At 43.6% G+C, this 25,823-nt stretch overlaps 1 protein-coding gene across 3 annotated transcripts in view; it reads left to right on the top strand.

The window, feature by feature from the left end:
• Positions 1 to 25,823, top strand: part of LOC133422616 (thyroid hormone receptor alpha) — a 139,289-nt gene that overhangs the window by 24,977 nt on the left and 88,489 nt on the right. For all 3 annotated transcript variants that reach the window (XM_061712639.1, XM_061712637.1, XM_061712636.1), the window contains exon 2: positions 12,851 to 13,732. The gene's annotated coding sequence lies outside the window, so the exon portion shown is untranslated. The remainder of the gene's footprint in view (positions 1 to 12,850; positions 13,733 to 25,823) is intronic.

Raw genomic sequence — 25,823 nt, forward strand, 5'->3', positions numbered from 1 at the left:
GCCGGAAGTCTTACTGGTTGACAGGTGATCAAATACTTATGTCATTTTTTAGATTTCATCACTCACAGTTGAAGAGTACCTATGATAAAAATTACAGACTTCTACATGCTTTTCAAGTGGGAAAACCTGCAAAATCGGCAGTGTATCAAATACTTGTTCTCCCCACTGTATGTCATGTATGACTTGACTTTTTTCTTTTCCAGAAATTTAACAACTACAATTAAATAAATAAATAAAAATAAATAAATAAACTATGAAAAGTCCCAAACTCCAAAGTCAACATGACTGTTATTTATCTTTTGCCAGAGCTCAGAGCTTCACCTGCTCCAGCCTGAGGCCGTAAGGTGAACCCTGGTATCGTTTCATCCTCACACCTTTGGGGACGACACAATCTTTACATCATAAAAAAGATTGATTCATGCTCACCTTAGAAGTAAAAGTTCAGAGCTCAAAGCCCCCCAAGAGTCCCGTGATCGGGACGCAAAACGGTACTAGTTTCTTCTGAGCGTCAGATTTTGGTCCGCGGGTCGAGGTCACGTGATCCCGCTGCACCAATAGGATGTTACTAGTAAACACAATATATTAATATTAACAACCCACTATCGTGCTACAGTTTGTCAACTCCACGACACGTATCGTGACGTTTTTGTATCATGAAATTTCGTGGCACGATATATTGTTACACCCTAGTTGCCAGTAATCTGCCAAAACGTCTGCTCTGTGCTGGTCTGGTCACACAGGCGATGTCCCTTCGTGGTCGCCAAAATGTCGTTGAAAAACCTGCTAAACCTCTTTAACACGTTCTTTACAACAGGTGAATAACTGGACTGAGAACTGAGTGTCTAAGTTACCAAGAATAAATTATCCAGATTTCAGTAGATTTAATTAAACAGTTGCGTGCACAACGGTCAAAACATACATCAGGCTTCTCGATGCAGGATGACAATGTAACAAAGGAAGCATAATGATTTTAAGGCACAATAGATGATTCATTCTTATGATTTGGGTAGACAAAAACATGTTTAAAGGCAGTGTTAATGTTTTTGAGCAGAGTACCAGTCTGCACACTTACTTGGACCAAGCCCAATTTTACTGCTCTCAGCAGATTTGGTTTAATCAAGTGGCCACGGCTAAATTTTCTATCACATGGGCATTCATAGCGTCTGACATAGATTCAACCTGTTTGTTTTGCCCGACCAAGGGACAGTGTGGTCGCCCAGAGAACACTGTTGCGTTTTTTGACCATGTTAAGTTGTGACTACGTCTTTGCATTAAATTATTTTAACCTTCATTGGTTGGATGACAAAGCCAACCACCTCCTTCGAGGTGTTCCTGAGCCCACGCTGTGGTGTCCGTCACAGACTTGTTTCTGTTGTTGATGCAGGGCTTAAAGATTACAGGCATCCAATGCAGGTTTCTGGTCTTGTCCCATGTGCACCAGTGTTGTTTTTGGCAGCCATTTTAGATTTAGTCTTAGTCTTTTGGACGGAAATGCTTATTAGTTTTAGTCACATTTTAGTCATTTCTATACAGGACTTTCTCAGGAAATTAGAATATTGTGATTTCTGTAATGCAATTACAAAAACAAAAATGTCATACATTCTGGATTCATTACAAATCAACTGAAATATTGCAAGCCTTTTATTATTTATTGCTGATCATGGCTTACAGCTTAAGAAAACTCAAATATCCTATCTCAAAAAAAGGCCAGGACGTCAGCAGCACAGCAGACATCCACACAGGCAGGTGGAAGCAGCAGCGAGATTACCAGAGGGGGGGTGGCGAAAAAAAATAGATAGAAAGAAAAGATAAAAAAGAGAGTATTTTCACCAATATTTACAATAATAAAGGTATATTCTGTTTTAGCCTAAAGCTACCAGACTCTACGTATGATAAAGCTGCACATATACGTAACTGACCAGTTTAACACATCGCAACGTGCTGACGGAACATAAACACACAGAGAGGACACACCGTCACTGAATGGAAACATGGTTAAACATGCTGCTAATGTTACAAAAAATACTAAGGGCCCGATTTACTAAGATCCTAAATAAAGAGTACTAAATTGCGTGTGCACTGAAAAAGTTTGCGCGTGCAGTTGTTGCATGCTTTGCGGGTGATCAACTAAGAATGCGTGCGCAATTGATAACAGGTGCAAACAGCAGTATTTAAATGAGGTGTTGCGTGTCTTACGTTTGCGCCATGGAGAGTCTGGATGGAAAGCACAGTCACAAGTCACAAGCGCAAAATGAAATTTGACGAGTTGGAGTTAGAGATATTAGTGGAAGAGGCAAATAAACACATTCATGAACTACAGCAAAGAAATTTAAACATTACCAAAAGAAACGCAAGGAGAAAACCTGTGATAGAATAAATGCAGTTGGTAACACAAAAAACAGAAAAACGTCTGGTTTTTCATATTTCAATTTTAGGCACAGATCAAAAATTTGAATTTTAATATTGAATTGGTCGGGTTTACGTGACCCGGCGGTGCTCGGCATGATCTGAGGAGAAAAAGACATCAGACACAGAGCTGGAGAGCGCTTTGATTCAATCTATTTATGAGTTAAGTTTTTATTCAGATGTCCACAGTATATTGCAAATATTATATATTATATAGCAAACACTGACAGTAAATGTGTGACAGACGGGACCATCATCCGAAAGAAGAGAAGAGAAGAGAAGTGTTCAGAACAGCGCATAGAGCAGAGCGCACACTACAGGCTGATTTATGGTTCCGCGTCACACCAACGCAGAACCGACGGCGTAGGATACGCGGCGACGCACACCGCACCGCGACCCTACGCGTCGCTACGCCGTCGATTTAACGCAGAACCATAATTCAGGCGAAGCTGCAGTCTCTGCGCTGATCCTGACACAGCGGGACGGAGCGGATTTGGTCATGATGTTTAACCTGTGTTTTGCGATTAATAAGCACGGGTTTTAATTAAATGTAATTTACGAAGGATGATTTCACGTTCAATAAGATAAGTAATCAATAAAATACAAAGTTTTGGCTCAAAGGCTTGGCCTGCTTGTGGGCGAGTGGAGGGGGGCACAATAAGAGAAGGTGGCAAGATATAAGGCGAAGAACTAAAGAAAAATTGGCCTTTAATAAAACTTGTGCAACCATTTTTAAAATAGCATGCAGCAGAATAAAGACTCTCTCTCTGCGTATTCTTTGATTTTGGATGTCACCTCCTTGCCACAATAACAGCAGCAGCAGATTAGCACCTTCCTTTCCAACGTATTAAATACAGACGCAATCACAATACGCGCAATTACTTTCAGGCTTGGTAAATCTCATTGCGCGTGGTAAATGGACCAATTTGCATGTTCCCCTCCCAGTATTTAGCGCGTTCTGGCAGGTACGCCCCATATTGATTATTCATCAGGGCAAAAGTACTAACTGAATTGCGTGTGCAATTTTGCGCATTTCAGAGACGCAGTCGTCTTTGCACGCTGTTAGTAGATCAGCTGGCACTTTGGTTTGCGGGTGCTGTCAAGTTTGCACACGTTTTAACACACGCAAACCTTTAGTAAATCGGGCCCTAAGTGTGCTGTTCATTTGGACACATGGGGAACAGCAACACGTCTCAAATGCTATCTTTTTGTCTATGTTTCAGACAGTCACTCAAACATGGGTCAATATGAACTTATTACACTTGCAGCCCGACCAAAACCCAGTCATGTACTACACACAGGCTACCAGTAACGCACACATAAGCTATTGAATTGATGTCAGCACAACTAAACTAACTTCAGCCTGGGTTAGCAGCGCAACCAAGCTAATTTAGACTGAAGTCAGCAATTGATCATATGAAATTGATCACAAGCCGATTGTCGAGTAACATTGCAAGTATATGATATGTTAACAGGACTTGGTGTAACTTACCTTACCTAAAAATATCAGCGTGGTGAGTCTTCAGGTGCCGCTTGAGATTGGTGGGATTGTTTCCACCTATTTTGTGGCCACATTTATCGCCGTCTAACTCTATGCATTCTGTTTTTCTTTATGCTTGATTGTATTGAAAATATGTCCATATATCATCTGGTCGTTTCCGATCACCGCAGCCGCCAGGGTCCATCATCCCACCGGACTGTGTGACTGTGACGCAGCCATGTTGCTCAGGTGCTGCAGGTGATGCCAGGTGGGCGTTTCCAAACAAGGAGAGGTTGCAGCGCTATTGCTGATTTAACATTTTTTTTGACAGACATGTCAAAGGCAGGCAGAAATGTCATGCATTTAGAACGTCTGACCCTCTAACATTTTCGTCTAGTCTCCTCTGGTCAACGAAAACTCAAACACGTCTCGTCATGTTTTTGTCATCAAAGAGCCATGTTAAACTCGTCACCGTCTCATTATCATCATGAAAAAAAGGTGCGTTGACGAAATAATTTCGTCATCGTCATTGTTGACAAAAACAACACTGATGTGCACAGAGATTTTGATGAGGTTATGTACTGTAGATGATGAGATATTTGAAAGTTTCTATGAATCCAAACTGGTCTATGTTAATAACCCCTTCAGCTTGATCTACAGTATATCAGCGTTCCTCAGTGCCAGTCCTCATGACCCAAAGCTCTGCATGTTTTAGATGTTTATCTGCTCCAACAGACCTGATTGTGTGTGAAAGGTAACGTTGACTCTCTCCTTGTATCACATCTTATTTCACTCGTTGCTGATCAAATTAGCTCAAACCTTATTGAATGAAAGCATCTTCTCCCTCTTTATTCCCCCTTTAATCGCATTCTCCCAGACACCACTCAGCAGAATCTTTTTTTTTTTTTTTTTTACATATTAATGATTGATACCATGAAGGTAGAAACCAAAGGTATATATATGTGCATTATTACTATATTTAATATATATACATATATATACGCATACATATGCATACACATACATAAATATACACATACAAACCCAGTGATTTTCTTTTTTTGGGGGGGTGGGGGGGGTGGGGGGGTGACGACATCCACTGCCAATCCAGGAAGCAGGAACACACGGAGACACACGTCAAGCACTGGAAATCTGCAACAAAAAACCACAAACAAAACACGAAACCGGCACGGAGCCGACCAAAACACGAACAGCAATCGACCCAAATCTTGAGATCTGATCGCAGTCTGAGCTAAGCTACCGCTACCGCTAACTAAACCCAAAAACTACAGAGCAAGCATGCAGGTGAACAAGCCAGTGTGTATGTCTATGTGTGTGTGTGTGTGTGTATGTATATGATCATGCGCGTGTGTGTGTGTATATGTGTATGCAAATCCTCCATGGCAGGACCCTTCCACACCGCATTCTCACCGACACAGACACACAATCACGCACCGTTTCCCCCTCCCCGGGGGGGTCCAGCACCGCCAGAAGGCACCCCAGGCTGCACGGCGAGCCCCGCCAGGCCCGGGTATCCCGACCCACCTATCCCAGGCCGGCGAGGGAACGCGGGTGATGTGGGACCCCCTCCCGCCCCTGGTGTTGAGTGCATGTGATTAATGCCATAAAAACAGGGAGGGGGAGGGCCAAGTATCAATTTGACACCGAACCCCCCCTCCCGAACTACGTGTCCTTGTCAAATGTATTTATTAAGTGTTGAATGTCCAGTGTCTACTTTGCTGTTAAAACCGTGAGGCAGGGAGTGCCGGGCCATGCGGGACAATGCCCCCCACGACCCGGACCCCCCGCCCCTTAGCCTATGTGCGTATGAATCGTGTAGGGGGGGAAGGAGGGGGAGCGGAGGCCGAAGCCAGGAAGCTGAATCTGGTTAAACCAGTCTTATTGGTTTCAGTAGTCCTTTATTTCCTCTGAAATTATTTGGCGTTATCTGAGTGATAGCACATTGACCATGGCCGGATTCATTTTGGCAGATGCTGATTCTGATACATGGGCTTTGGAAATTAGCCTGTACTTATCTCACACCAATCTTATTAGGACCCGAGCACTTACAGTACGAAGGCCCTATTGTATCTGTAGGAATTTTCCTTCTGACGAAATGAGGGCCTTTTTGCCCCCCTAAACGTGCCCCAAAAGTCACCAAATTTTGCACACAAGCCAGGCCTGGTGATAAATTTGATATTTCATGGTTTGCATTAATGTTCGTGGCAAAATGGCTCAACAGCGCCCCCTAGAAAACTTTGTGCCTCAAGCCCCATAATACGGTTTGACGTACATGCACGAAAATCGGTACCTACCTGTTTCATGTCGCAACTTAAAGGTATTGTGACATGAAAACCCATTTTTCTTGATTTTTTGTGTTTTGTTGGGTGTCTTGACATCAATTACACCCAAAAAACAACGAACTTTTAACATTCAGTGTATTGTGTGCTTTCTGGGATTTTCCACATAACTATGCAAAAACGGCGCATCTGGTTTGGTGGCGGGCCGTTACGTAACGACCCGCTAAATCACCGCCCCCTCCACCCAGCTCCCTGCCTCCTCTCCTCTCCAGCGCACCATAAAGGCTGATTTATGGTTCCGCGTTACACCGACGCAGAGCCCACGGCGTAGGGTTACGCGGCGACGCGCACCGTACGCTGAACCCTACGGCGTAGGCTCTGCGTCGATTTAACGCGGAACCATAAATCAGGCTTAACACGGAGCTGTTTAGAGCCTCTTTTGTTCTGATCCCCGGAGGAAAACTGCTAAGAAGACCCGCGGCCACTGACTGGACTTAAGATAAGGGGACAGTGCTGCTTGCATGCCTTTATTTTTATGATTGTTTGCTGTGGTTCGCCCTGCTGCTTTTCCGTGCATGCTTCGCCTGTCGCTCCCGGCTTAACTCTCCGACGCCGCTGTGAGCGTATGGCTGGAGGAGGAGGTTTGGAGGAGGAGCGGCGCAATGATTGACAGGAAAGGGGGAAAAGGAAGCGTTTTTCACGGCGCAAAAAAACATATAATCATATGTCATAGTCATAAAAAGCCAGGAATGGAGTACTGGAGCGAAGTTTTTCTTGTTACACTCTTTTAGACACATTTGAGGGATGTTGGCCAAGACTTTTAATAGTGTTAAAAGCATGTTAAAAATGATGTCACAATACCTTTAAAGAAAAGTCTCTTGGCGCCATGGCCGAAACCGACAGGAAGTCGGTCATTTTGAACATTTTGAATTAATCGTGTAATTTTGGCGCAATTTATGCCATTCCTTCGGCAGTTAATACGGACCGAACCGTAACGTGCACCCAGGTGTGTTACATCAAAATATGCGTCTCCATCCTGCGAAGACGCGCAGTACTTTTCTCTTTCAAAATCGTTACGATGGCGACGCTATTTTCTGCCATAACTTTTGGCTTTGACTTTCTATGGTTTGACATAGAAAAGTCGTGGGTGGTGTCATTTCTGATATGCTTATGGGGGGCGGTGGCCATGAGTGCGAGGGCCCGTTCATCGCTGCTTGCAGCTTTAACTTTTAATAGTTTTTTTTAAACAAAGACATTTTTTTTAACTTAACATCAAATAAAGAATATCTAGAAATCTAGGAAATAAATATGCAGTCATTCTCATTTCTTTTGGAGAGGTTTTGAGGTTGTATATCCGAGGCAGGTGAGACAAAGGAAAGACTCCCTGATCTTAATGAGTCTCTGTGCTGCTCTGAGACCATCCCTCAGAGGTTTACGCAGGGGTGGAAAGCTCTCAAGCGACTCTCGAAAGCGACTCTCGAAAGACTGTTTTTCAGACTGTTTTTCAGGCAACGAGCTGCCCTCACAATCTGAGGAGGATGGGAGAAAGAAAAGCTTTCCTTGCGGATCAAGATAGAGCCGCACAGAAACACGGGAGGCACGGTGCGCTAAAGGTCAAGCTTGACACTTGGATCCAAAATCTGGGCCGCATTAAGCTGAGCTCCTCCTGCTCCTGCGAGGCTTCTCACACTGAGCTGGATTTCACTTGTAGATTACTGCTATCAGGTTTTCTGTTTTTCTTCATGTCACTGACGTAGCTGTGTATTCTTCACTATACGTTTGTTCTTGTACTTCGCTCCTAATATCCTTTAGTTTGTTTCCTCAGTATAAAAGAAAAATGGTTATCAATTATACTTTTCCAACTTTTGCTGCTCGCTACCTCCACAATGCCCCCGAAGAACGGCTCCGCTCTGCTCTGAAAGTGGGTGTAGGAAAGTGATATGGATGTAACACATGCTTACAACTGGTGGCAGGCTGGCAGTTACAAACCACATTCTGCATGAGTGACATCAACATGGATGCTAAGATGTTTTGGCTGAAGTTGAGACTTGAAAGGCATTGGTGCATCATGAAATGTCGCGCAGGGGAAGTCTGAAGCAGTTGAGCAGCTGTATATGGACCAAGAACACTTTCATCCACTTATGTGATGCAAATGTATTTCTGTAAGAAACCAGCCCCAAATGGTGCTAAATGGCTGCAGAGTGTCTAGAGAACATGAAAGGTGCCGAGCAGTGGTGAGTCTGAAGTCCACGCCAAGGACACAACTGTTTTCAGATGCTCTTTGCTCTTAAATCTCTAGTAGCTTTTTATTCCACAGTTGTTTTTAATATGATTTTCGATAAATTACCTTTTTAAAGGTTTAAGCTGTTGACCAATCAAAGCGCTCGGCACTACAGGTCATGTTTGCCCGTTCACACGTTCATTCATACAGAGATTCATCTGTTCATGAAGTCCAGACGATGCCTTTTCTGTCTCACACCATCATACACCAGTGGACACTCAGGTGACAAAAACAATGACGTGATTAAAAAACACAGTGGGGTGAACAGAAAGACTCCATTATGTCAGCTCTTGTGCCGCAGCACACGTCTCCGATTCCTGTGACACTAATTTGCTGCTTATTTATTGCTTGTTGGAAACAGCAACCAAACAAACATAATGGGGTTGATTTAAAGTCACAAGATGCCGAGAACAGTTGGACAGAAGTGTTTTTGTTTGGGGTATACTACGGGCCTGCTGTTAATGGCACTGACAGACCTTCCTTTGATACGTCCATCCATGCAGCCCGTTACAGTTAGAAGTCCCAACATTAGTCTGGGAGAAACAGACAACACTAAAGCTTCATGGATCACCATGATTGTGAGGGTACAAATAGACCTTAGATGATAGTTGACATTTGGTTTTGGTTATTATATCATGCAGGGTTTTCCCTGGACCAAACCCTCCCCCCTGTTTAGAACCCAGCGCTTCGTCCACTTCAATTCAATTCAATTCAATTTTATTTATATAGTGTCTATTACAACAGAAGTTGTCTCTAGGTACTTTCCAGAGACCCAGAACATGACCCCTGAGCAATTATTACATAAACAATGGCAGAGCGGGATGAAGAAAACAGTCCCGCGCAGGGCTCTAGTCCACGTCATCAGAAAATGAAAATGTAAGTTCGAGGGGAAAATATCTGCTCCAACGGGTACTAAATTGAATTCGAAGTTGAAGTTGTTGGCATTAAGAACGTCTGGAACACACACACACACACACACACACACACACACACATACACACACACACACACACACACACACACACACACACACACACACACACACACACACACACACACACACACACACACACACACTTGCTTGTCGCCTTAAGTGATATGACCCTAACAAGGACTCAACCCAAGAACAGCTTGCACAGATGGAGGAATATTAAAAAGGAAAAAAAGGAAAGCGTGTTTGTGTTTGCAGACGTGCGTGCTTGCGTGCATGTACATTCAAAAGTCCATTGCCAACCATTGATTTTCCACACAGGAGCAGCATACTGAATAGGTCCTGTAGCTTTTGTTAATGCAAAATCAACTGGCCACATTGATCCCTGACACTTGTGACCTTGGAGCACTTCATTTCTCTGAGTAACTGCAGTTCCACAGACCGGACCTTATGGCAGGAAATAGTTGTTTTCCTGATGTACCACACCACTGCACATGTAGTTACAGTGTTTGAATTCAGCTGAATATATTTGAAAAAAATAACACATTTTTAACCCCGAAAGGAAAATTATATTGTTGCAGTGTGAATTCCATCCATCCATCCATTTTCCGCCGCTTATCCGTTACCGGTGGAGAACCATGGCCTCGGTTTTGGAGGTGCTGATTCTTATCCCTGCCGCGTCGCACTCTGCCTCAAACCGCCCCAGCACATGCTGAAGGTCCCGGTCTGATGAAGCCAGCAGGACAACGTCATCCGCAAAAAGCAGAGATGAAATCCTGTGGTTCCCAAACCGGATCCCCTCCGGCCCCTGGCTGCGCCTAGAAATCCTGTCCATAAAAATTATGAACAGGACCGGTGACAAAGGGCAGCCCTGCTGGAGTCCAACATGCACATGCAGTGTGAATTGAAAATAAAAAAAGTGTGGCAGCACACGACAAGCCAGTGGTCACGACTGTGTGTCAGTGCTGTCTTTAGTCAGTTAGTCTTGGCAAAGCGTCATGTTTCCATGACAACTGGCCTGTGTTATGACTAGATGTTGTTTATGTTGTCCACTAGGTGATAGCACCATTCCTGGTGATACAGAAGGTGAGTTAGATATAACAGAATAAGAACAAGTTTTGGAGATAACATGTATGTGGTGAACTGGGAAGAATAAAGTAATGGCTGAATACCGGTCTGAGGATTTGGGAACAAGAACAGAACATGGTACCAGGAGTAAACCTAAAAAGGACGACATGGATTTAAAGACACCGGAGAGTTTGAAGCTAACAGGAAATGTTGACGATAATTGGCGTACCTTAACTTTAAACAACGGTTCCGCCTGTATGTCGCGGCAATGGGCCTGGAAACAAAGACGGACGCCAGAAACGTAGCGCTAGTTGATTGATTGATTGATTGATTGATTGATTGATTGATTGATTGATTGATTGATTGATTGATTGATTGAAACCTTTATTGTCCCCTCTGGGGAAAATCAGTTGTCAAACAGCTCATGACGTTTAAAAAGAGGAAGACAAACAGAAAAACAGAGTTGACAATGCAATAAATATAAACACACTGCTGGTCCAATAAATATGAAGTGCAAGCTGGTAGTTTGCTAAAGTGCAACATGTGCAGATAAAAGTCCAAGTCAGTTACCTATCAACTCCAGCTCCAGGTTTCCCTGTGCCTGCAGGGCCTGCTTGTAGAGTCGGAGTGCAGCTGGAATAAACGACTTTCCAAATCTCTTTGTGGTCTGACGGGGGAGGACAAATCTGTTACTGAATTTGCTCCTCATCCCCGTCAGCTCCATGTGAGTGGATGGGAGGGATTGGCCAACATGGTCGCCAGTTTTTTTTGTTCATCCACCACCTCCAACCCGGTCCCCACCACAGAGCTGGCCTTCTTCACCAGCTTGTTCAGCCTGGTAGCGTCCCTGGCACAGATGTTGCCTCCCCAGCAGGCCACGGCCAAGATTAGTGCTGACCATAGCAGGTCCACAGGCACTGAAGTGTATAATACGTGTATGACAGTCTGGATGATGGTGAAAAATTGGATGCAATGCTTCGTAATTTGAGGCTCAGAACACAGCGGTAGAACGAGACTTTTGACAGCTTCCTGACGGACTTGTCGCTGAAAACACAGTCCTGCGGCTTTGCTTCCATTAAAGACTGTGATCCGTGACCAAATCATATTCAGCGAAGAGGATAATAGGGTCAGAGAAAGGCTGCTAAGGGAGACGGACCTGACTCTAGAGGGAGCAATAAAGATCTGCAAGGCGAGTGAACTATGCCAAAAACACATGAAAACTTTCAGTGGAGGCGAGTGGTAGTGCAGTGGTGGTTGGGACAGTGTCACATCAGTGAAGACGGTGCACACAGACCCAACCAGCACAGCAGTCGGAGGACATGATGGTCAGCTGCAAGTGCTGCAGCTCACAGCACAAGCCAAGACAGTGTCCAGCTTTTGGAAACCCATGCTCAAAGTGCCAGGACAAGAATCATCTTGCTAAACAATGCTTCTCCAGATGTAAAGAGGAGAAGAAAGGAAAAGCTGTCAACGTAATGGAGGGTGAACAACAAAACATCAATCCAGTAAAGGAAAATGATTTCACCAAAGAAGACAAATGGATCGCCCCATTGATGATAAATGAGATCATAGTCACTATGAGACTAGATAGTGGTGCAAAAGCAAATCTCATAAGCATGGCCGATATACAGCAAAGGAAATGAAAGATATGCCACAAATACTGAGGAAGGCAGCTAGACTGAAAGACTACTATGGTCGGCCAATTGAATGTTTGGGCACATGCAAATTGAGAGTAACAGTTAGTGAAGGACATGAATCACTTCTGGGTGATAGACTCTTCACAAGCCCCAGTTCTTCCCAGGATCCATCGCATCTTGACAACCCACCAAATGAGTCTGACACCATAGTCCAGAACTTTTCAGATGCTTTCAAAGGTTTTGGTGTTCTCCCTCTCACATATAAGATACCCCTGAAAGAAGGTGCTCAAACAGTTGCATTCAGCACGCAGAGTTCCTGCTCCCCTCAAGATGGTATAAAGAAAGAATTTGAAAGAATGACTATGCTGGGGGTGATTATAAAGGTTGATGAGCCTACAGACTGGGTCAACTCCACTTTTTCCAACAGGGAACAAAAATGGAGAACAATCTGTATGGACCCTAAAGACTTGAATGAGAGCATAAATCGGGGACATTATCAAATACCTACCATCAATGAAATGGCAGGTTCCAGATACTTCACAAAACTTGATGCCTTGCAAGATTTCTTGCTTGATAACGTCTGTAGATCAGGCTGTGGGTTGCTGTTTCACTGCTGCAAGTGAACTTAACACTGTCTGCTGTTTGATTACATTTTTTATGATTAATATTAAAAAAAACCCTGCTATATGTTCATATAAAAACATCAACAACAGTTCATTATTTGTGTGTGTGTGTTTCCTTCAACAGGTGGAAACTCTGTGGAAACCAACCTGTTTTGTTTGGAGGCAGAGCCAAGGATTAGGTCCTTGTCAGATGGACCATGGCAAATTACTGCTTTTCCTTTTTTTGGAGACGTATGCTCTAAGATTACACTCAAGACTTTTACAAGACGTCTCCCACACTGCTTTCTACCTCCCAAGGATTTCCTCCCACCGTCTACCTCCTGTACCAAACAGCTTAATCCAGTGGCTGACAAACACAACCACGACCTCTGACTCTTGCTGCCATGGATACCTGTATTGATGTTTGAGCTCTGACTAGCGATGACCATTGACTTTGGACCTCAAAAGCCCTGCCAGCTGGAGCCATACAACCTAAACTGCACCAGTCCACTTTAGCCTGGACCAGAAGCTGGTGTTTTTACTGGATCTGCTGCTCGCTGACTCCCCTCCAACTGGCGAACAGCTACATACCTCAGTCAACCTTGCAGCGGCAGCACTCCTCTGGGCGCTTTAACATTCTCACCAGTTTGGTGCTACATGCTCTCCAGCAGACAACTAGCACTGGCATCTTCCAGTAGCTGGGACAAAAGTATAGCAACAGCAGTCAGGGAGGCCTCCAGAGAAGCAAAGGGGCTCAGGAGTACAGCCAGACAGGAAACGTCACTTCATTTGTTCTCACTGTCTAAGATGGAGCATAAATAAGCAATCACTGTCCTGGAGAGTTTCTGTGAATTTAATCTGTGCTCCACACGCAAGGAGAAGTTCTTGTGAGTTTCATCGGATTATTTTTTTGTTTCCTTTTTTCCGGCACATCTAATGCAAACTGTTGCACCATAGAGGGTAAAGAGAATATCTGCTGAAGAACATACAGAGAGAAGAAAACAGAGCTAGTAAAGAAGATGCAAAGGTGAGTTCCCTTTTTTTCCACATTATTTTGTTCCTCGCTTTGGTCTAATGACTGAATAGTACAGATGATATAGTGTCAATTGCTTCAGTTCACACTTTGTTGCTCGCGGAGTCCCATCAGTTGGCGCAGAGGTGTGTTTATCATTTGTAGATTTGTTTGATTTCTCATCATTGGATTTCTATGCATCACTATCTGACATTTGAATGACATTTCCTCTGTATTACGTGATACAGAGCTGAGACGGACAGGAGATTAAGGAGATGGAAGGCCCACTGGATAAAATGTCAGTCCCTGAAATTAATTTCTGCTGCAATAATGCAAGATTTTATTGCACTTCTTAGGAAGACATCACACAAATAGACTCATGGAAGTTTAAATATCCCTGTGTGTAAGGAAGCTTATAAATCCTTCAAGAGTGGCAAGAAAAAGTACATCAGCCCTCTGGAATGATCCTATTTAAATAAATGTGCCATAGAGAAAGTGAAAGTAAGTGAACCTTTGATGTTAACAGCTGTTAACACCTCCTTTTGGATTAATCACTGAACGAATCCTTTCAGTATCTCTGGATCAGACTTCCACAATGGTCAAGAGGAAATCAGGAGAACGGGGGCTCCATTCTTTGGGTTATTTTTCACCTGCTGTTTTCCTTTGCTGATGGCCCATTTGGGATATCGGCAGTGGTGGCGGGTGTCGTTTTCTCAAACTCCAAAATGGACATATACTAAAAATCACATCAGTGTATTTGAATAAATTAAATTAATAGCAACATTACAATGACATGCAGTGTTTTTTTTGTATCTAAATGTCTTTCTATTCTTTATAGAAGCACATTTCTCAATGACTCTGGTTAAAATCAGGGATGTTTTCGACAAGTTTCTTCTCCATAGAGAGCATGGCCAACGCATGAAGACGACGCTGTGATTGTGTTCCTGAGTAAGGTCTTGATTCTCCTCAGAAGCACCTCCCACATGTCCTTTATCAGGTGTTCTTCCCAGGCGTCATGGATCGGACATCTCCACCAGGTTGACCAGGCCTGACTGGAAACACCTATCATTTAAAAAACTGCCAAATATCACAAAAACCTTTTTATGCTTTCCTGATGTGGTTTTTCAGACATGTCAATAATCCCGTTTATTGCATGTCCCCAGCAGTGCTGGATGTGACGTAGGCGGTCAGTTCTAAAGCCATCACAATCAGTTGTAGTAGTGCTATTATAACACTTCGGCATTACTACGCATTACTGTGTTACATAAGGGCTTTGCCTTTGAGAAATCATTTGATTGATCATCCACTGCCTTCATCTTCTGTTGACTCTTCGCAACAGCGGTAGCAGTAATCGCAGTAGTTTGTCCAAAACTCAAGATGTTTTCATTTTAAAATGTTATTACTTGCATATAAAGCCCAAAACGGCTTAGCTCCGCAGTATTTACAAGATTTGATAGTGCCTTATGTTCCTGGCAGAGCTCTCCACTCCCAGGGTGCAGGTTTACTCGTAGTTCCTAGAGTATCTAAATGTAGATTTGGAGGGTGGGCGTTCTGCTATCAGGCACCATTACTTTGGAACCAACTACCAATCTGGGTTAAGGAGGCTGACACCACCTCCACCTTTAAAACTAAACTTAAAACCTTTCTGTTTAGTAAAGCCTATAGTTAGTGTTTAGTAAACCTCTAGCTGGTGTTGGTAAATCTCTAGGTAGTGTAAACTCTAGTGTGTTAGAGTCAGTAGTCATAGTCGCAGCTATAGAAAAAAACTATAATAGTTAGTCTCAAATATAGCTTCGCGGTAGATATGCTGGCATAGGCTTATGCTGCAGGGGGGTACCGACATGATCCGCTGGGCGGTGCCTCTCACCCTTCTTCTCCTCTCCTTTTCCCTGCCTCTCTTCTCCATTACCATTTTTATTTATTATACGGTTGAATGGACACACTGAGGTATCGGAATCTGATCTTTTTCTTCACAAATATGGCGGATGGAGGTTGAGTTTTGATCATTGTCACCTCCTTCATTACTGATGAATAAATATTGCAGTTGATTGATTGATTTTGTTGTGGAGCAGATTGGAGGATGTGTTACAGCTTCGCTTTGAGCCAGTCGGAGGGAGACTTTAACACTTGGGCACGGGTAAAGTACAGGTGTCAGTCTGTCAGATCCAGAGCTCATCTGTCCTGGAAGTGCAAACGCAGTCAGGGGGTATGTATGAAGTCATGTGCACATCTGAGTGGGCCTGCTGCTACAGTAGAGAGCACACGGGGACAACAAAAGGGTGGATATGATCACATTTTAGTGATGTTATCCGACCTTTTGTCTTGTGTCCGTGTGCACCGGTATGTTGCTCTCAGAGTCTCAGGTCTCCACCAGCAAGAACAACCCAAAGCAACTTTGGACTCCTGTCCATATTTTCTCTTGTAACGACTGGTATAGCCTTAGAGCACTATGACACATTAACAATGACAAAGCTATAGCTCAAAGGTACAATAGTGGCTAGAAGAAGGCAATTAAAGAAGGAAGAATGGGCGCACGGTGGCGCAGCTGGTAGTGCAGCTGTCTCACAGCAAGAAGGTCCCAGAATAGGGCCCTCATTATTTTTTTTAAATTTTTTTTCCTCATTAAATTATGGAATCATTTTTCAAAATGTTTTAAAATATGCCTATTTGTGGACAAAATATGTAGTATTTGAGTTACATAAAAGCTTGTTATTTGTTTTCTTCCTAATTGTCCTTGAAATAGTGGTCAAGAACCCCCCACCCCTGTTGTGCAACTCAGGTAGCTTGGCTGTCCAGTTATCGAAGGGTTATTAATAATTTTATTCAATAATTATTAATAATTAATAAAGTCGACTATTTATCAAATTGAATGACTAATATGATAAATAAAATCCTCGGGGCACCACCCTGTTCCTTAAGCAGGGAAATGATAACTTTTACAGCAGAATATCAGTCTCAGAGTAATTACTATACCCAGTTATTAATTGAAGGAGTGAGATCCGAACACACACTTCGTCACCCAGCCTTGGCGGCAGATATGCACAGAATAACAGAGACGACTTTTTGCGGTCAGAAATGTATTCACACTAGTGTCAAACAGTTGGTAAACAAACAGAGACAAGAAATCATAAAAGGAAAAGGAGGAGTTCTTCGGATCCTCCGGGTGGAGACTGGTGTGTGTGTGTGTGTCTGGGTGTGTGTGGGTGTGGGTGTGTGTGTGTGTGTGTGTGTGTGTGTGTGTGTGTGTGTGTGTGTGTGTGTGTGTGTGTGTGTGTGTGTGTGTGTGTGTGTGTGTGTGTGTGTATGCGTCAGAGCAGCGTACGCTGCGCGTCACGCGGTCTGGGGGCGGGTCACGCCGCGGTACGCGAGCACGTAGCCCGGAAGGCGGACCACGGCAATACAGCCGTGGGGGAAATATGACGGAAAACGCAACAGACCACGGATAAAACAACGGTGAAACACCACGTGGATCTGACGCGCAACCGGGTTTAGTGAAAAGAGGGGGGGGGCGGAGGAGCGCGTCAGCGGACCGCGCTCGGACGTCGCACCGCCGTGCCTGCGGGATCTCCGACGCGTCACACAGATGCGCAGCTGCAGGTGGTCACACCGCAGCCGGGGGACCCTAAGGGGGTTTGTGAGCTCTAACGGCCGGTGTGGTAGATCGGCCGCAGGTCCCACTCGAGAGTCGGGTCGGGAGTGAAACCCACCCGCTCCGAGATACAGTCGGGAGCCGCGGTCCGATCACTCGGCGGTGAAAGCTCACGTAAACAGGCGTACAGTACAATCAATACGTCACACAATGTATAAACTCAATAAACAGGATCAAAACAACCGAAATAAACTTTACTAAGTCTGCCCAGACGCTAATTGCCTCTTACTTTGCAGTAGGTGGGGAGAGCAGCCGCTCTGTTGAGGAGGAAGAGGAGGGGGAGTTCGTCAAGCCTGTGGTGCGGTATAGCGCTCCTTGCGCGCACCCGGGGGGGGACTCTGTCTCGCCCCGTCCAACTCTGAGGAAAAGGAACACAGGCAGGATTGCAGGACCGGCGAACCTATTACCAGCGCTTGACGATCTCCAGTGGCCCTTTGTGGCGGTCGGCGCCGGGCCCCGATGTCGGGTGCTCCGGGAAAGACCTTTCTACCGCGGTGGCGCCCACGGAGTCGGCTGGCAGGATGCCCGGGGCAGATGCTGCGCTGGTTGGATGCGGGAGTCGGGTTAGGAAAAATTGCACCTCTGCCAGCAGGCAAAAAGGCCGGGCAGATGAAAAAGTGAAAAGGAAAAAAATAAAAATAAAAATAAAACTTGGAGCTAAACTCCAAGTTTTGGCCTGATGCCAAAAAAATGAGAAGTGGCAGAGGAAAAATGGAAAAAGCAGAGATGAGCATCAGGTGGCTGCTCCTCTTTTATAGTCTCCTGGGCGGGACTGATCGGGCGGGGATGATTTTGCCACAAGGAAAGTTCAGCGCGTGGCCTTTGGAAATCTAAACATTTATTTATTTCCTGCTAGTGTCAGAAGAGAGGGAGAGGGAGATTCAGAGAGGGAGAGGAGGTGCAGAGGAGAGGAGAGTGTAGGAACAAAAAAAAAGGCCGGTCAACAAGATTTGTCTTTTGCTGGAGGCAGAAGAACTTTGAAAAGCCCAAATGGACTTGGTGTTTTATTTTTTGGACTTTGCCCCCTTGCCCCTTGTGTGGCTTTAATTTGTTGGTTGGTTGGTTTGATTGTGTGGTGGCGGGTGGAAGACAAAAGGAAAGTGTTCATGTAGTAGGCTGATATATTTTTTGTTGACCGTCACCGTTTTGCTTTGTTTCAGCCACACAAGTATTCATTGTTTGTTATTTTATTTTTGCATTATAATAATTGATTGCTGTTTTTTGATCTTTTTGTTACAATAAACCTAGATCACTTTAAGAACTAATTCAACTGACTTTTATTTTCCCCTTTTGAGTGACGCGTCAGCAAGCGGCCTCAGCGGCCTTTTTTGTTCCTACAGAGAGGAAGAGGGAGAAGGAGAGATCCGGGTGCAGGGGGGCCCATCTTAGATTATTTTGTCCCGGGCCCAGGCTAGACTATCAGCTGGCCTGTATGTATATATACAGTATATATATGTATATATATATATATGTATATGTATATATATATATGTATATGTATATATATATATATATATATATGTATATATGTATATATATATATATATATATATATATACATATATATACATATATATATATATATATATATATATATATACTGTATATATATGTATATATATATTTATACACACACATACGTACGCATACACTTACATATATATATATATATATATATATATATATACATATATATACACACACATACAAACCCTTTTTTTTAACAATTTTATCCCTAGACCTGAAAGATTAATCGTAATAACTAACAAACCAAAGATCATATACAGCAACTGAATGAATATTATGAAATTTCAATGTATATTTCTCACTAGAAATCTGATCACAACACTTTTACTTGTCGAAACTACCTTAAAATATGCATTTTCCACTGAGAAAGACAAGAATGGCCGCCATTGTTTTTATTTGTACAAGGCAGCTGCGGGCAGTCACATGACTTTTCGGCAGGCCGATAGAAAATAATAGGGGGAGAAAACGTGAACATGTTGTAATGGTTTTCAATAACTCCACACAAGTTGTACGATCCGATAGTTTACTCAGAACTTCCATAAGCAGGTGTAAAAACAACAGGCAGCCGGTAGTAATCCGTTATGACCGTTACGTCACCCGTATCTGTTTCCAGCACGGCAGTGACGTAACCCTGGCAACGCAGCACTGCCCAAAGGTGCAGCAGCATACATATATATTGCATATATGACACATGTCACAATTTGAGAGGCCTTATTGTGAAACTAATATGTTTTGTACTGTGGACCAACGTTGCTATTTCCCATTTTGATGTGAGACTGGATTGTTTCTGGGGGTTCTTAAATGATGTGGACCATGGACCGTGGCCCTGGGTCAGCCATTCTGGGTGGGTCCCATCTGTGGTTCATTTGCGCTGCTATGGGCTCATGGATTCTTTAGCCAGAATGTGCAGACCATGTCCGGGCCTGGTTCTGTCCAACTCTTCATACCTGAGAGTCTTTTTTGGATGTCTGCCATTGGGATGGTGACTGGTGATAGGCGAAACATCTAAAAATAAACAAAGAGTTTTTTGTTTAGCAGCTCCAACCGTGTGTCAGACAAAAATGAGACAACATTCCTTCCCCAAAAGTCCAACAAATGGACATCTCAGTTCCCAGGCATATTTGGATTGTTGTTAAAAGAAGAAGCGATGCTATGCTGTGATACACTCTGCCAACTATTCTTGTAATTCATTCATTAATTCTCAGTAATTGTTTAATCCTGGACAGAGTCACAGAGGCAAAAGGCAGGGGTACACCTGGACAGGGCACCAGTCCATTGCAAGGCCACACATACAACCATACAACAACCATACAAGCTCATAAATGCAATTTAGGATTGTCGGTCAACCGAACATGCATGTTTTTGGACTGTGGGAGGTAGCCAGAGTACCTGGAGAAAAACCCATGCAAACATGAAGGGAATCAACAACTAGCCACTAAAGCACTGTGCTGCCTTTTTGTTTTTTAGATGGGTTGCTCAAATTCAGAGTTATCATTTTTTTTCTTAAGATGCTTAGGAAGTCCACTGTATAGCCCTGAACTGGTAACTACCTAGATTTGTAATGCAAGTGTAGCCGGGCTGCTACTGTCTCTGCCTTGTGTTGGTGTGTAGAGGAAAGATGCAGGCAATGGCTGGTCTTTTTTTTGTAGGTTTCTGTGCAAAACACATATAAATCATTACAGCACTCCCCAGACTCGTCCTCTCGATGTACACCTTTAAAACAAAGGTATATAACGAACTACATTAGTAACGGTCTCAATGCTACGGTTAGCTTATCTTAAAAAAACGCGGATATAACCAGCAATATAACAGTTCTAAACATCATAAAAACAACATTCACATCTAGTGAGCTACGGTAACAAAATATAACCCGTAACCCATACAAAGCACAAATGTAGAATGTGTTTAACAGTTTTTTTTTCTCCATCCTCCATCCATCTGCAGGAGCTCTCATAACTCCTTACCTCTCCTCTCTGGGGTTAACGGCAAGTGAGGAAAAACCGGCAGGAAGTGACCTCACAGCAAAATCAACGGTCACTAAATAAAAAAATTAAATTAATAAAATAAAAGCTCTCTTACAGAAATACAGAATAACAATGTTGTAATAGAGAATAACAACAAAATGTAAAAATAAAAACCGGACTTTTGGTGAAATATACTATATTTATACATCAGTTACACAAGCAACTGAACATGTATGCTAAAATTCAGGCTCTTGGAGAACATGCAAACCCCTCGGATACTTACCTGTGAGTAAATACCAGCAGGACGAAGGACAGATTCATCATTTTACATGTACCAGAATATTGCTGCACATATTGCAGCTTGTTGAAATCGTTTCTGTCAGATTATTAGCTTTGTTGTGGGTGTATCAGTGCTGGACACGAGTCAGGAGAACCAGTTGACCACTTTTTGTGCCATGGTCCCTGTTCCCTTTGTCGGAACGTTACGGATAAAATCGAACGGGTAAATCCGTTTTAACGCGGGTGAGCGAGTGGGCTTTAACAAGTACAGCTGGCGGGATGTTCCTCGGATGATGCTGGTCACGCTGATCGGAGATGAGGTAGTCCTTACGAGACGTTTCACTTGCGCTGGAGGAACTCAGAGAAAGATCGGAGAGAGTTCAGAGAGAGATCGGAGAGAGTTCAGAGAGAGAATCGGAGAGAGCCGAACAGCGTTCCTTGGTGAACAGCTGGGTGAATATGCTCTGCAGGCGGTCGTGGTGAAGAGCGGCCCTTTTCCTTGGCTCTGGAAGAAAAGACACCTGGAGGAAAAGAGAACGAGGTTCGGGAAGCCACTGCTATTTAACCACCAGCGGGGACGCGCTTCGCATCAGCAGCACCTGTGGACCAATTCACTGTCCTTACTGTACGTGCGTGACCTCAATCCCGTCCCTCTTTGACACCTCTCCAGCGATGAGCTGCAAAGCCCGCTGGGCTTTGTAGTCATTCCTTAATTCCTTTGTTCCAAAACCATGTGGTCAGCTGTAATGAAATCGAGGCTGGTCTCAGAGTGAGGCCTCAGAGCTGGGCCTTAAAGCTGAAATTAAGGCTTCCCTTGTTCACATAGGACTGTGGCCCAACAATAGCAAATTTTTGCTTTGGTCGGTGAAATAGGTACTTATTTTTGTAATTGCAAACCTGGTTGGTAATTTCATTTTAACATTGTGATTGTGAGTCTCCCTCAGGCACGCTAAAGTGTGAGTAGTTCCACGTATTGTGTGACCCAGACCTGGAACCCGCTGGGCTTCAGCCACCAGCAGCCATCAACTCATTTGCTGCAAAAGCACCTTAGTGTAGAACGTCCTAATCTTTTACCCTGACCGGACTTCTAGGAATGAATGGTGTGTCAGGTCTTAGCCACGGATGACTTCTAGATCTCCTCATCCGAGCTAATATGCACATTGTGAAACGGTCACGTTTGCAATCACAGTGTGCAAGTGGACTGGAGGTGCAAGTTGCACTACAAAATATGAATTTTCAAATGGTTTTTCAAAGGTGGTGAGGTTCCCTTTTGAAATGGTCTCATTTCAAAACTCAAAGCTTTGATCATGTTTTCGTGAATCATAATAAACTTAGGTCTTTAGAAGAATGCTCAGTGAAAACAAAGTAAAAAATTTGCTGCTGCTTGTGAGAACTTGAACATGTTTGGAAATGAAGAAGCAATAAACGGTGAAGAGGGGACACTCATCTATCTTTTGATCAGGCTGCTCTAATCAGCTTGGATTTCTTCCAAAGTCAGAGAAAGACTGAAGGCTTGGGTGTGTACATGTATGCATGTGTGCATGTGTGTATTCAGCAGCGCACACTGGTGTGTCCATACTTGTGCTTCTGTTGTGTTTTCTTTAGTGCACAGGATTGTTTTATTTTTTTTTACCTTGTCTGCACATATATTAATGGTTAATACCATGCTGGTAAGAACCTAAATCATATATATGTGCATTTTTGATATAAAATGTATATTATATATTTTTAAATATGTCACATATATTTATTTTATCAATAAATATAATATATAAAAATTAAATATGTGTATACATACATATATATATATATATATATATATATATATATATATATATATATATATATATATATATATATATATATATATATATATCTCCTTTTTTTTGGGAGGGGTGTGAGGGGTGTGAGGGGTGACATCCGCTGCCAGTCCAAGACGTGAAAAAACACATGGAAGCCACAATGAGCACTGGAAATCTGCAAGAGAAAAAAACAAACAGACACGGGAACAGGCAGAGATACGAGCAGCAACTATCCCAGGTCCCGGGACCCAATCAAAGGCTACTGCGACTATCTCACCCCCAAAAGTGCGGAGCGAGCATGCAGGTGAACGAGCAGATGTGTATGTTTGTGTAGCTGTGTGTGTGTGTGTGTGTGTGTGTGTGTGTGTGTGTGTGTGTGTGTGTGTGTGTGTGTGTGTGTGTGTGTGTGTGTGTGTGTGTGTGTGTCTAATAGTCCTATCACCTGAACTGTAACTATAGTGGAAGGGGGGGGGGCAACCCCGCCACCCGCAAGACCAGAGCACCAGCAACCCCACAGGGAGAGGGAGAAGAGGGCGGGATGCAACCCACCGCCAGCGAGGCCCGCCCCCCCCCCCCCAGTGGCAGCCGCGGGCGGGGCCCCCACGACCACGGGAAGAGGCAGCCAAGGATCCCGCGGTGGCGGACCGGGACCCAGGCAATCCCCGGCCACCCGGTCCGGGCCGGACACGTGGCCAGGAGGCCCTCTCCCTCCAGGCCAACGACCCCCACCCGCCTCACCCTCCAGGACAACGACCCCCACCCGGCGAGGGGCCAGCCTGCCCGGAGAGACAGAGCCGCCCCGGCCGCCGACGCGGGCAGGTCCACCTGCCCCCACGAAAGCAGCCCTCCAGGACCAGAGGGGCGCCCCGCCGCGGAGGCCGCGGGGGGGACCGGAGACGGGCCCGGAGAGAGGGAACCCCCCAACGGAGGGCTCCAAACCCAGGCATCCCATTCATTCATTTTGCTGCTTCATGTTGTTTCTGTTTTCGTTTGTAGCAATTGTCTGTTGTTGAGCTTATGTTAACCTGTGTGTGTATGTATTTTAGCTTAGTTTCTTACCTTTTAATCTTCATTCTGATATAGCCTTTTTATTCGGAAATGTTTTATTGATTGTATCTTAATAATTTTTCTTTTAGGTTGACTATTTTACACCAGTCCAGGGACAGCAGATGCAAAATAGCCTTTTTGGCTAATTCTGGCACATTTTACATTTGTTTTTAATAATAATGAATGTGTTAATAATATGCATTGTCCCTGTTATCTAAACCTTTAAATAAATAAATAAATCCATTCATTGGCCGGCGCCCCTCACCATTGAAACCTATGTATTTCAGTCTGCACAAAAAACAACTCTGAATAAACCCAGTAGGGAAGGCTTGAAAAATGAAGTCAGACACATTTTATGAGTGCAGTGATGTGAGAATTACTTTTTATTATGTAATTTATGTGTACTGTGTCTATATTTATTTATTTTTTTTCCCCTGTAATTTTAATGGAGGCGGCGCCCTAGCGCCCCCTATTGACAAGCCGCCACTGCTTGTGAACACAAACGCAACAAATGAAAAATGAAACAACTGTATCGCTTTAGCCCCTGGATCGGAACAAAACAAACGGGCCACAGGTCTGAAAGCACTCTCACATTCTTTACTAGCTCACATTTCCATTTCGTTGCATATTATTGTGTCTTTTATTGACTTTTTCTTGACAAAGCAGACTAATGAGATTAAAAGTCAGTCCTTAAATGTGTTGAGTGTGGTACGTGGGAGACAGAAACAGAACCTGGGGACTACTGCCCGGTCCTGGTTCTCTGCTGCCATCTCCTGCCACATGTGCAGAAGCGGAGCTCAGCTCTTCAGCTTTTCTAACTCAGACCATTGAATTCACGGCTGTTTGTTCATCAGAAAGATAGAAGCAGGTTTCCCCCCTTACGTTAGGTCATGCAAATGTGGACACAAGTTAAATAACCTAAATAACAATCATTTATTCCTGTATCAGTTCATCAACCCACCATTTTATACACATTTATGAGGTTAATCAACAATTTCAAACCTACACTGACAGCACAGTGAGCAAAAGCATTTGATTGACGCTTGTCTGCATGTTGCAAGTTTTCTTGTGTGATCAGTGTTTTAATCGGTGTTGGTTACCGTCCTTGTGAAGGAGCTTCTTACGCCCCACACTAGTGTTCTTTGACAACGTTGATTAATAATGTGCAGATAAACTGATGAGTTCAGCGAAAAGACTTAATCGATGATTTGGATCATCCATAAATCACTTGTTGGCTTGTTCTTCCCTTCAGTCATGTAAGTCATTTTGCACTACTTTTTTTTTTAGTATTTGTTTGTTTCATCATTGAATTTTACTTTGTGGCTGGAAAAAGAACTTGACTTTTGAAGTTACCCGGCAAGTTTGTCCACTCAGGAACATCATTTGTGAAGTGGCAGCAGAAATGAACCTGTCATGAAGGATGCTGCTCTTCTGCAGGCCGGCAGTGGAGTCTTCAAACGTCTCACTGCTCTATTCTATTCAAAAAGGATGCAAATGATTATTGAATAAGCTGCAGAGAAGAACAAAGAAATATCCTTCAAGCCCTTCATTTCACTTTTGTTACAAAGCTTTGTCGTAAAATTGTGGCAATCATGATTTACATCTACTATTGTTCACAAGTGAGAGTTTGTTTGTTTTGCAGTGAGACCAAGCCCCTGAACCCCCACAATGAGATGAGGCAAGGCAAGTTTATTTGTACAGCACAATTCAACACAAGGTAATTCAAAGTGCTTTACATCAACATTAAAAGCGGCAAGACACAACTAAAACATAAATAACAAATAAAATGATAAGAAAAGAGGCAAAATAATAAAAAGCACAAGTTGTTAAAAAGTAAG

The sequence above is a fragment of the Cololabis saira genome, chromosome 21 (assembly GCF_033807715.1).
Source record: "Cololabis saira isolate AMF1-May2022 chromosome 21, fColSai1.1, whole genome shotgun sequence".
Taxonomy (NCBI): Eukaryota; Metazoa; Chordata; class Actinopteri; order Beloniformes; family Belonidae; genus Cololabis; species Cololabis saira.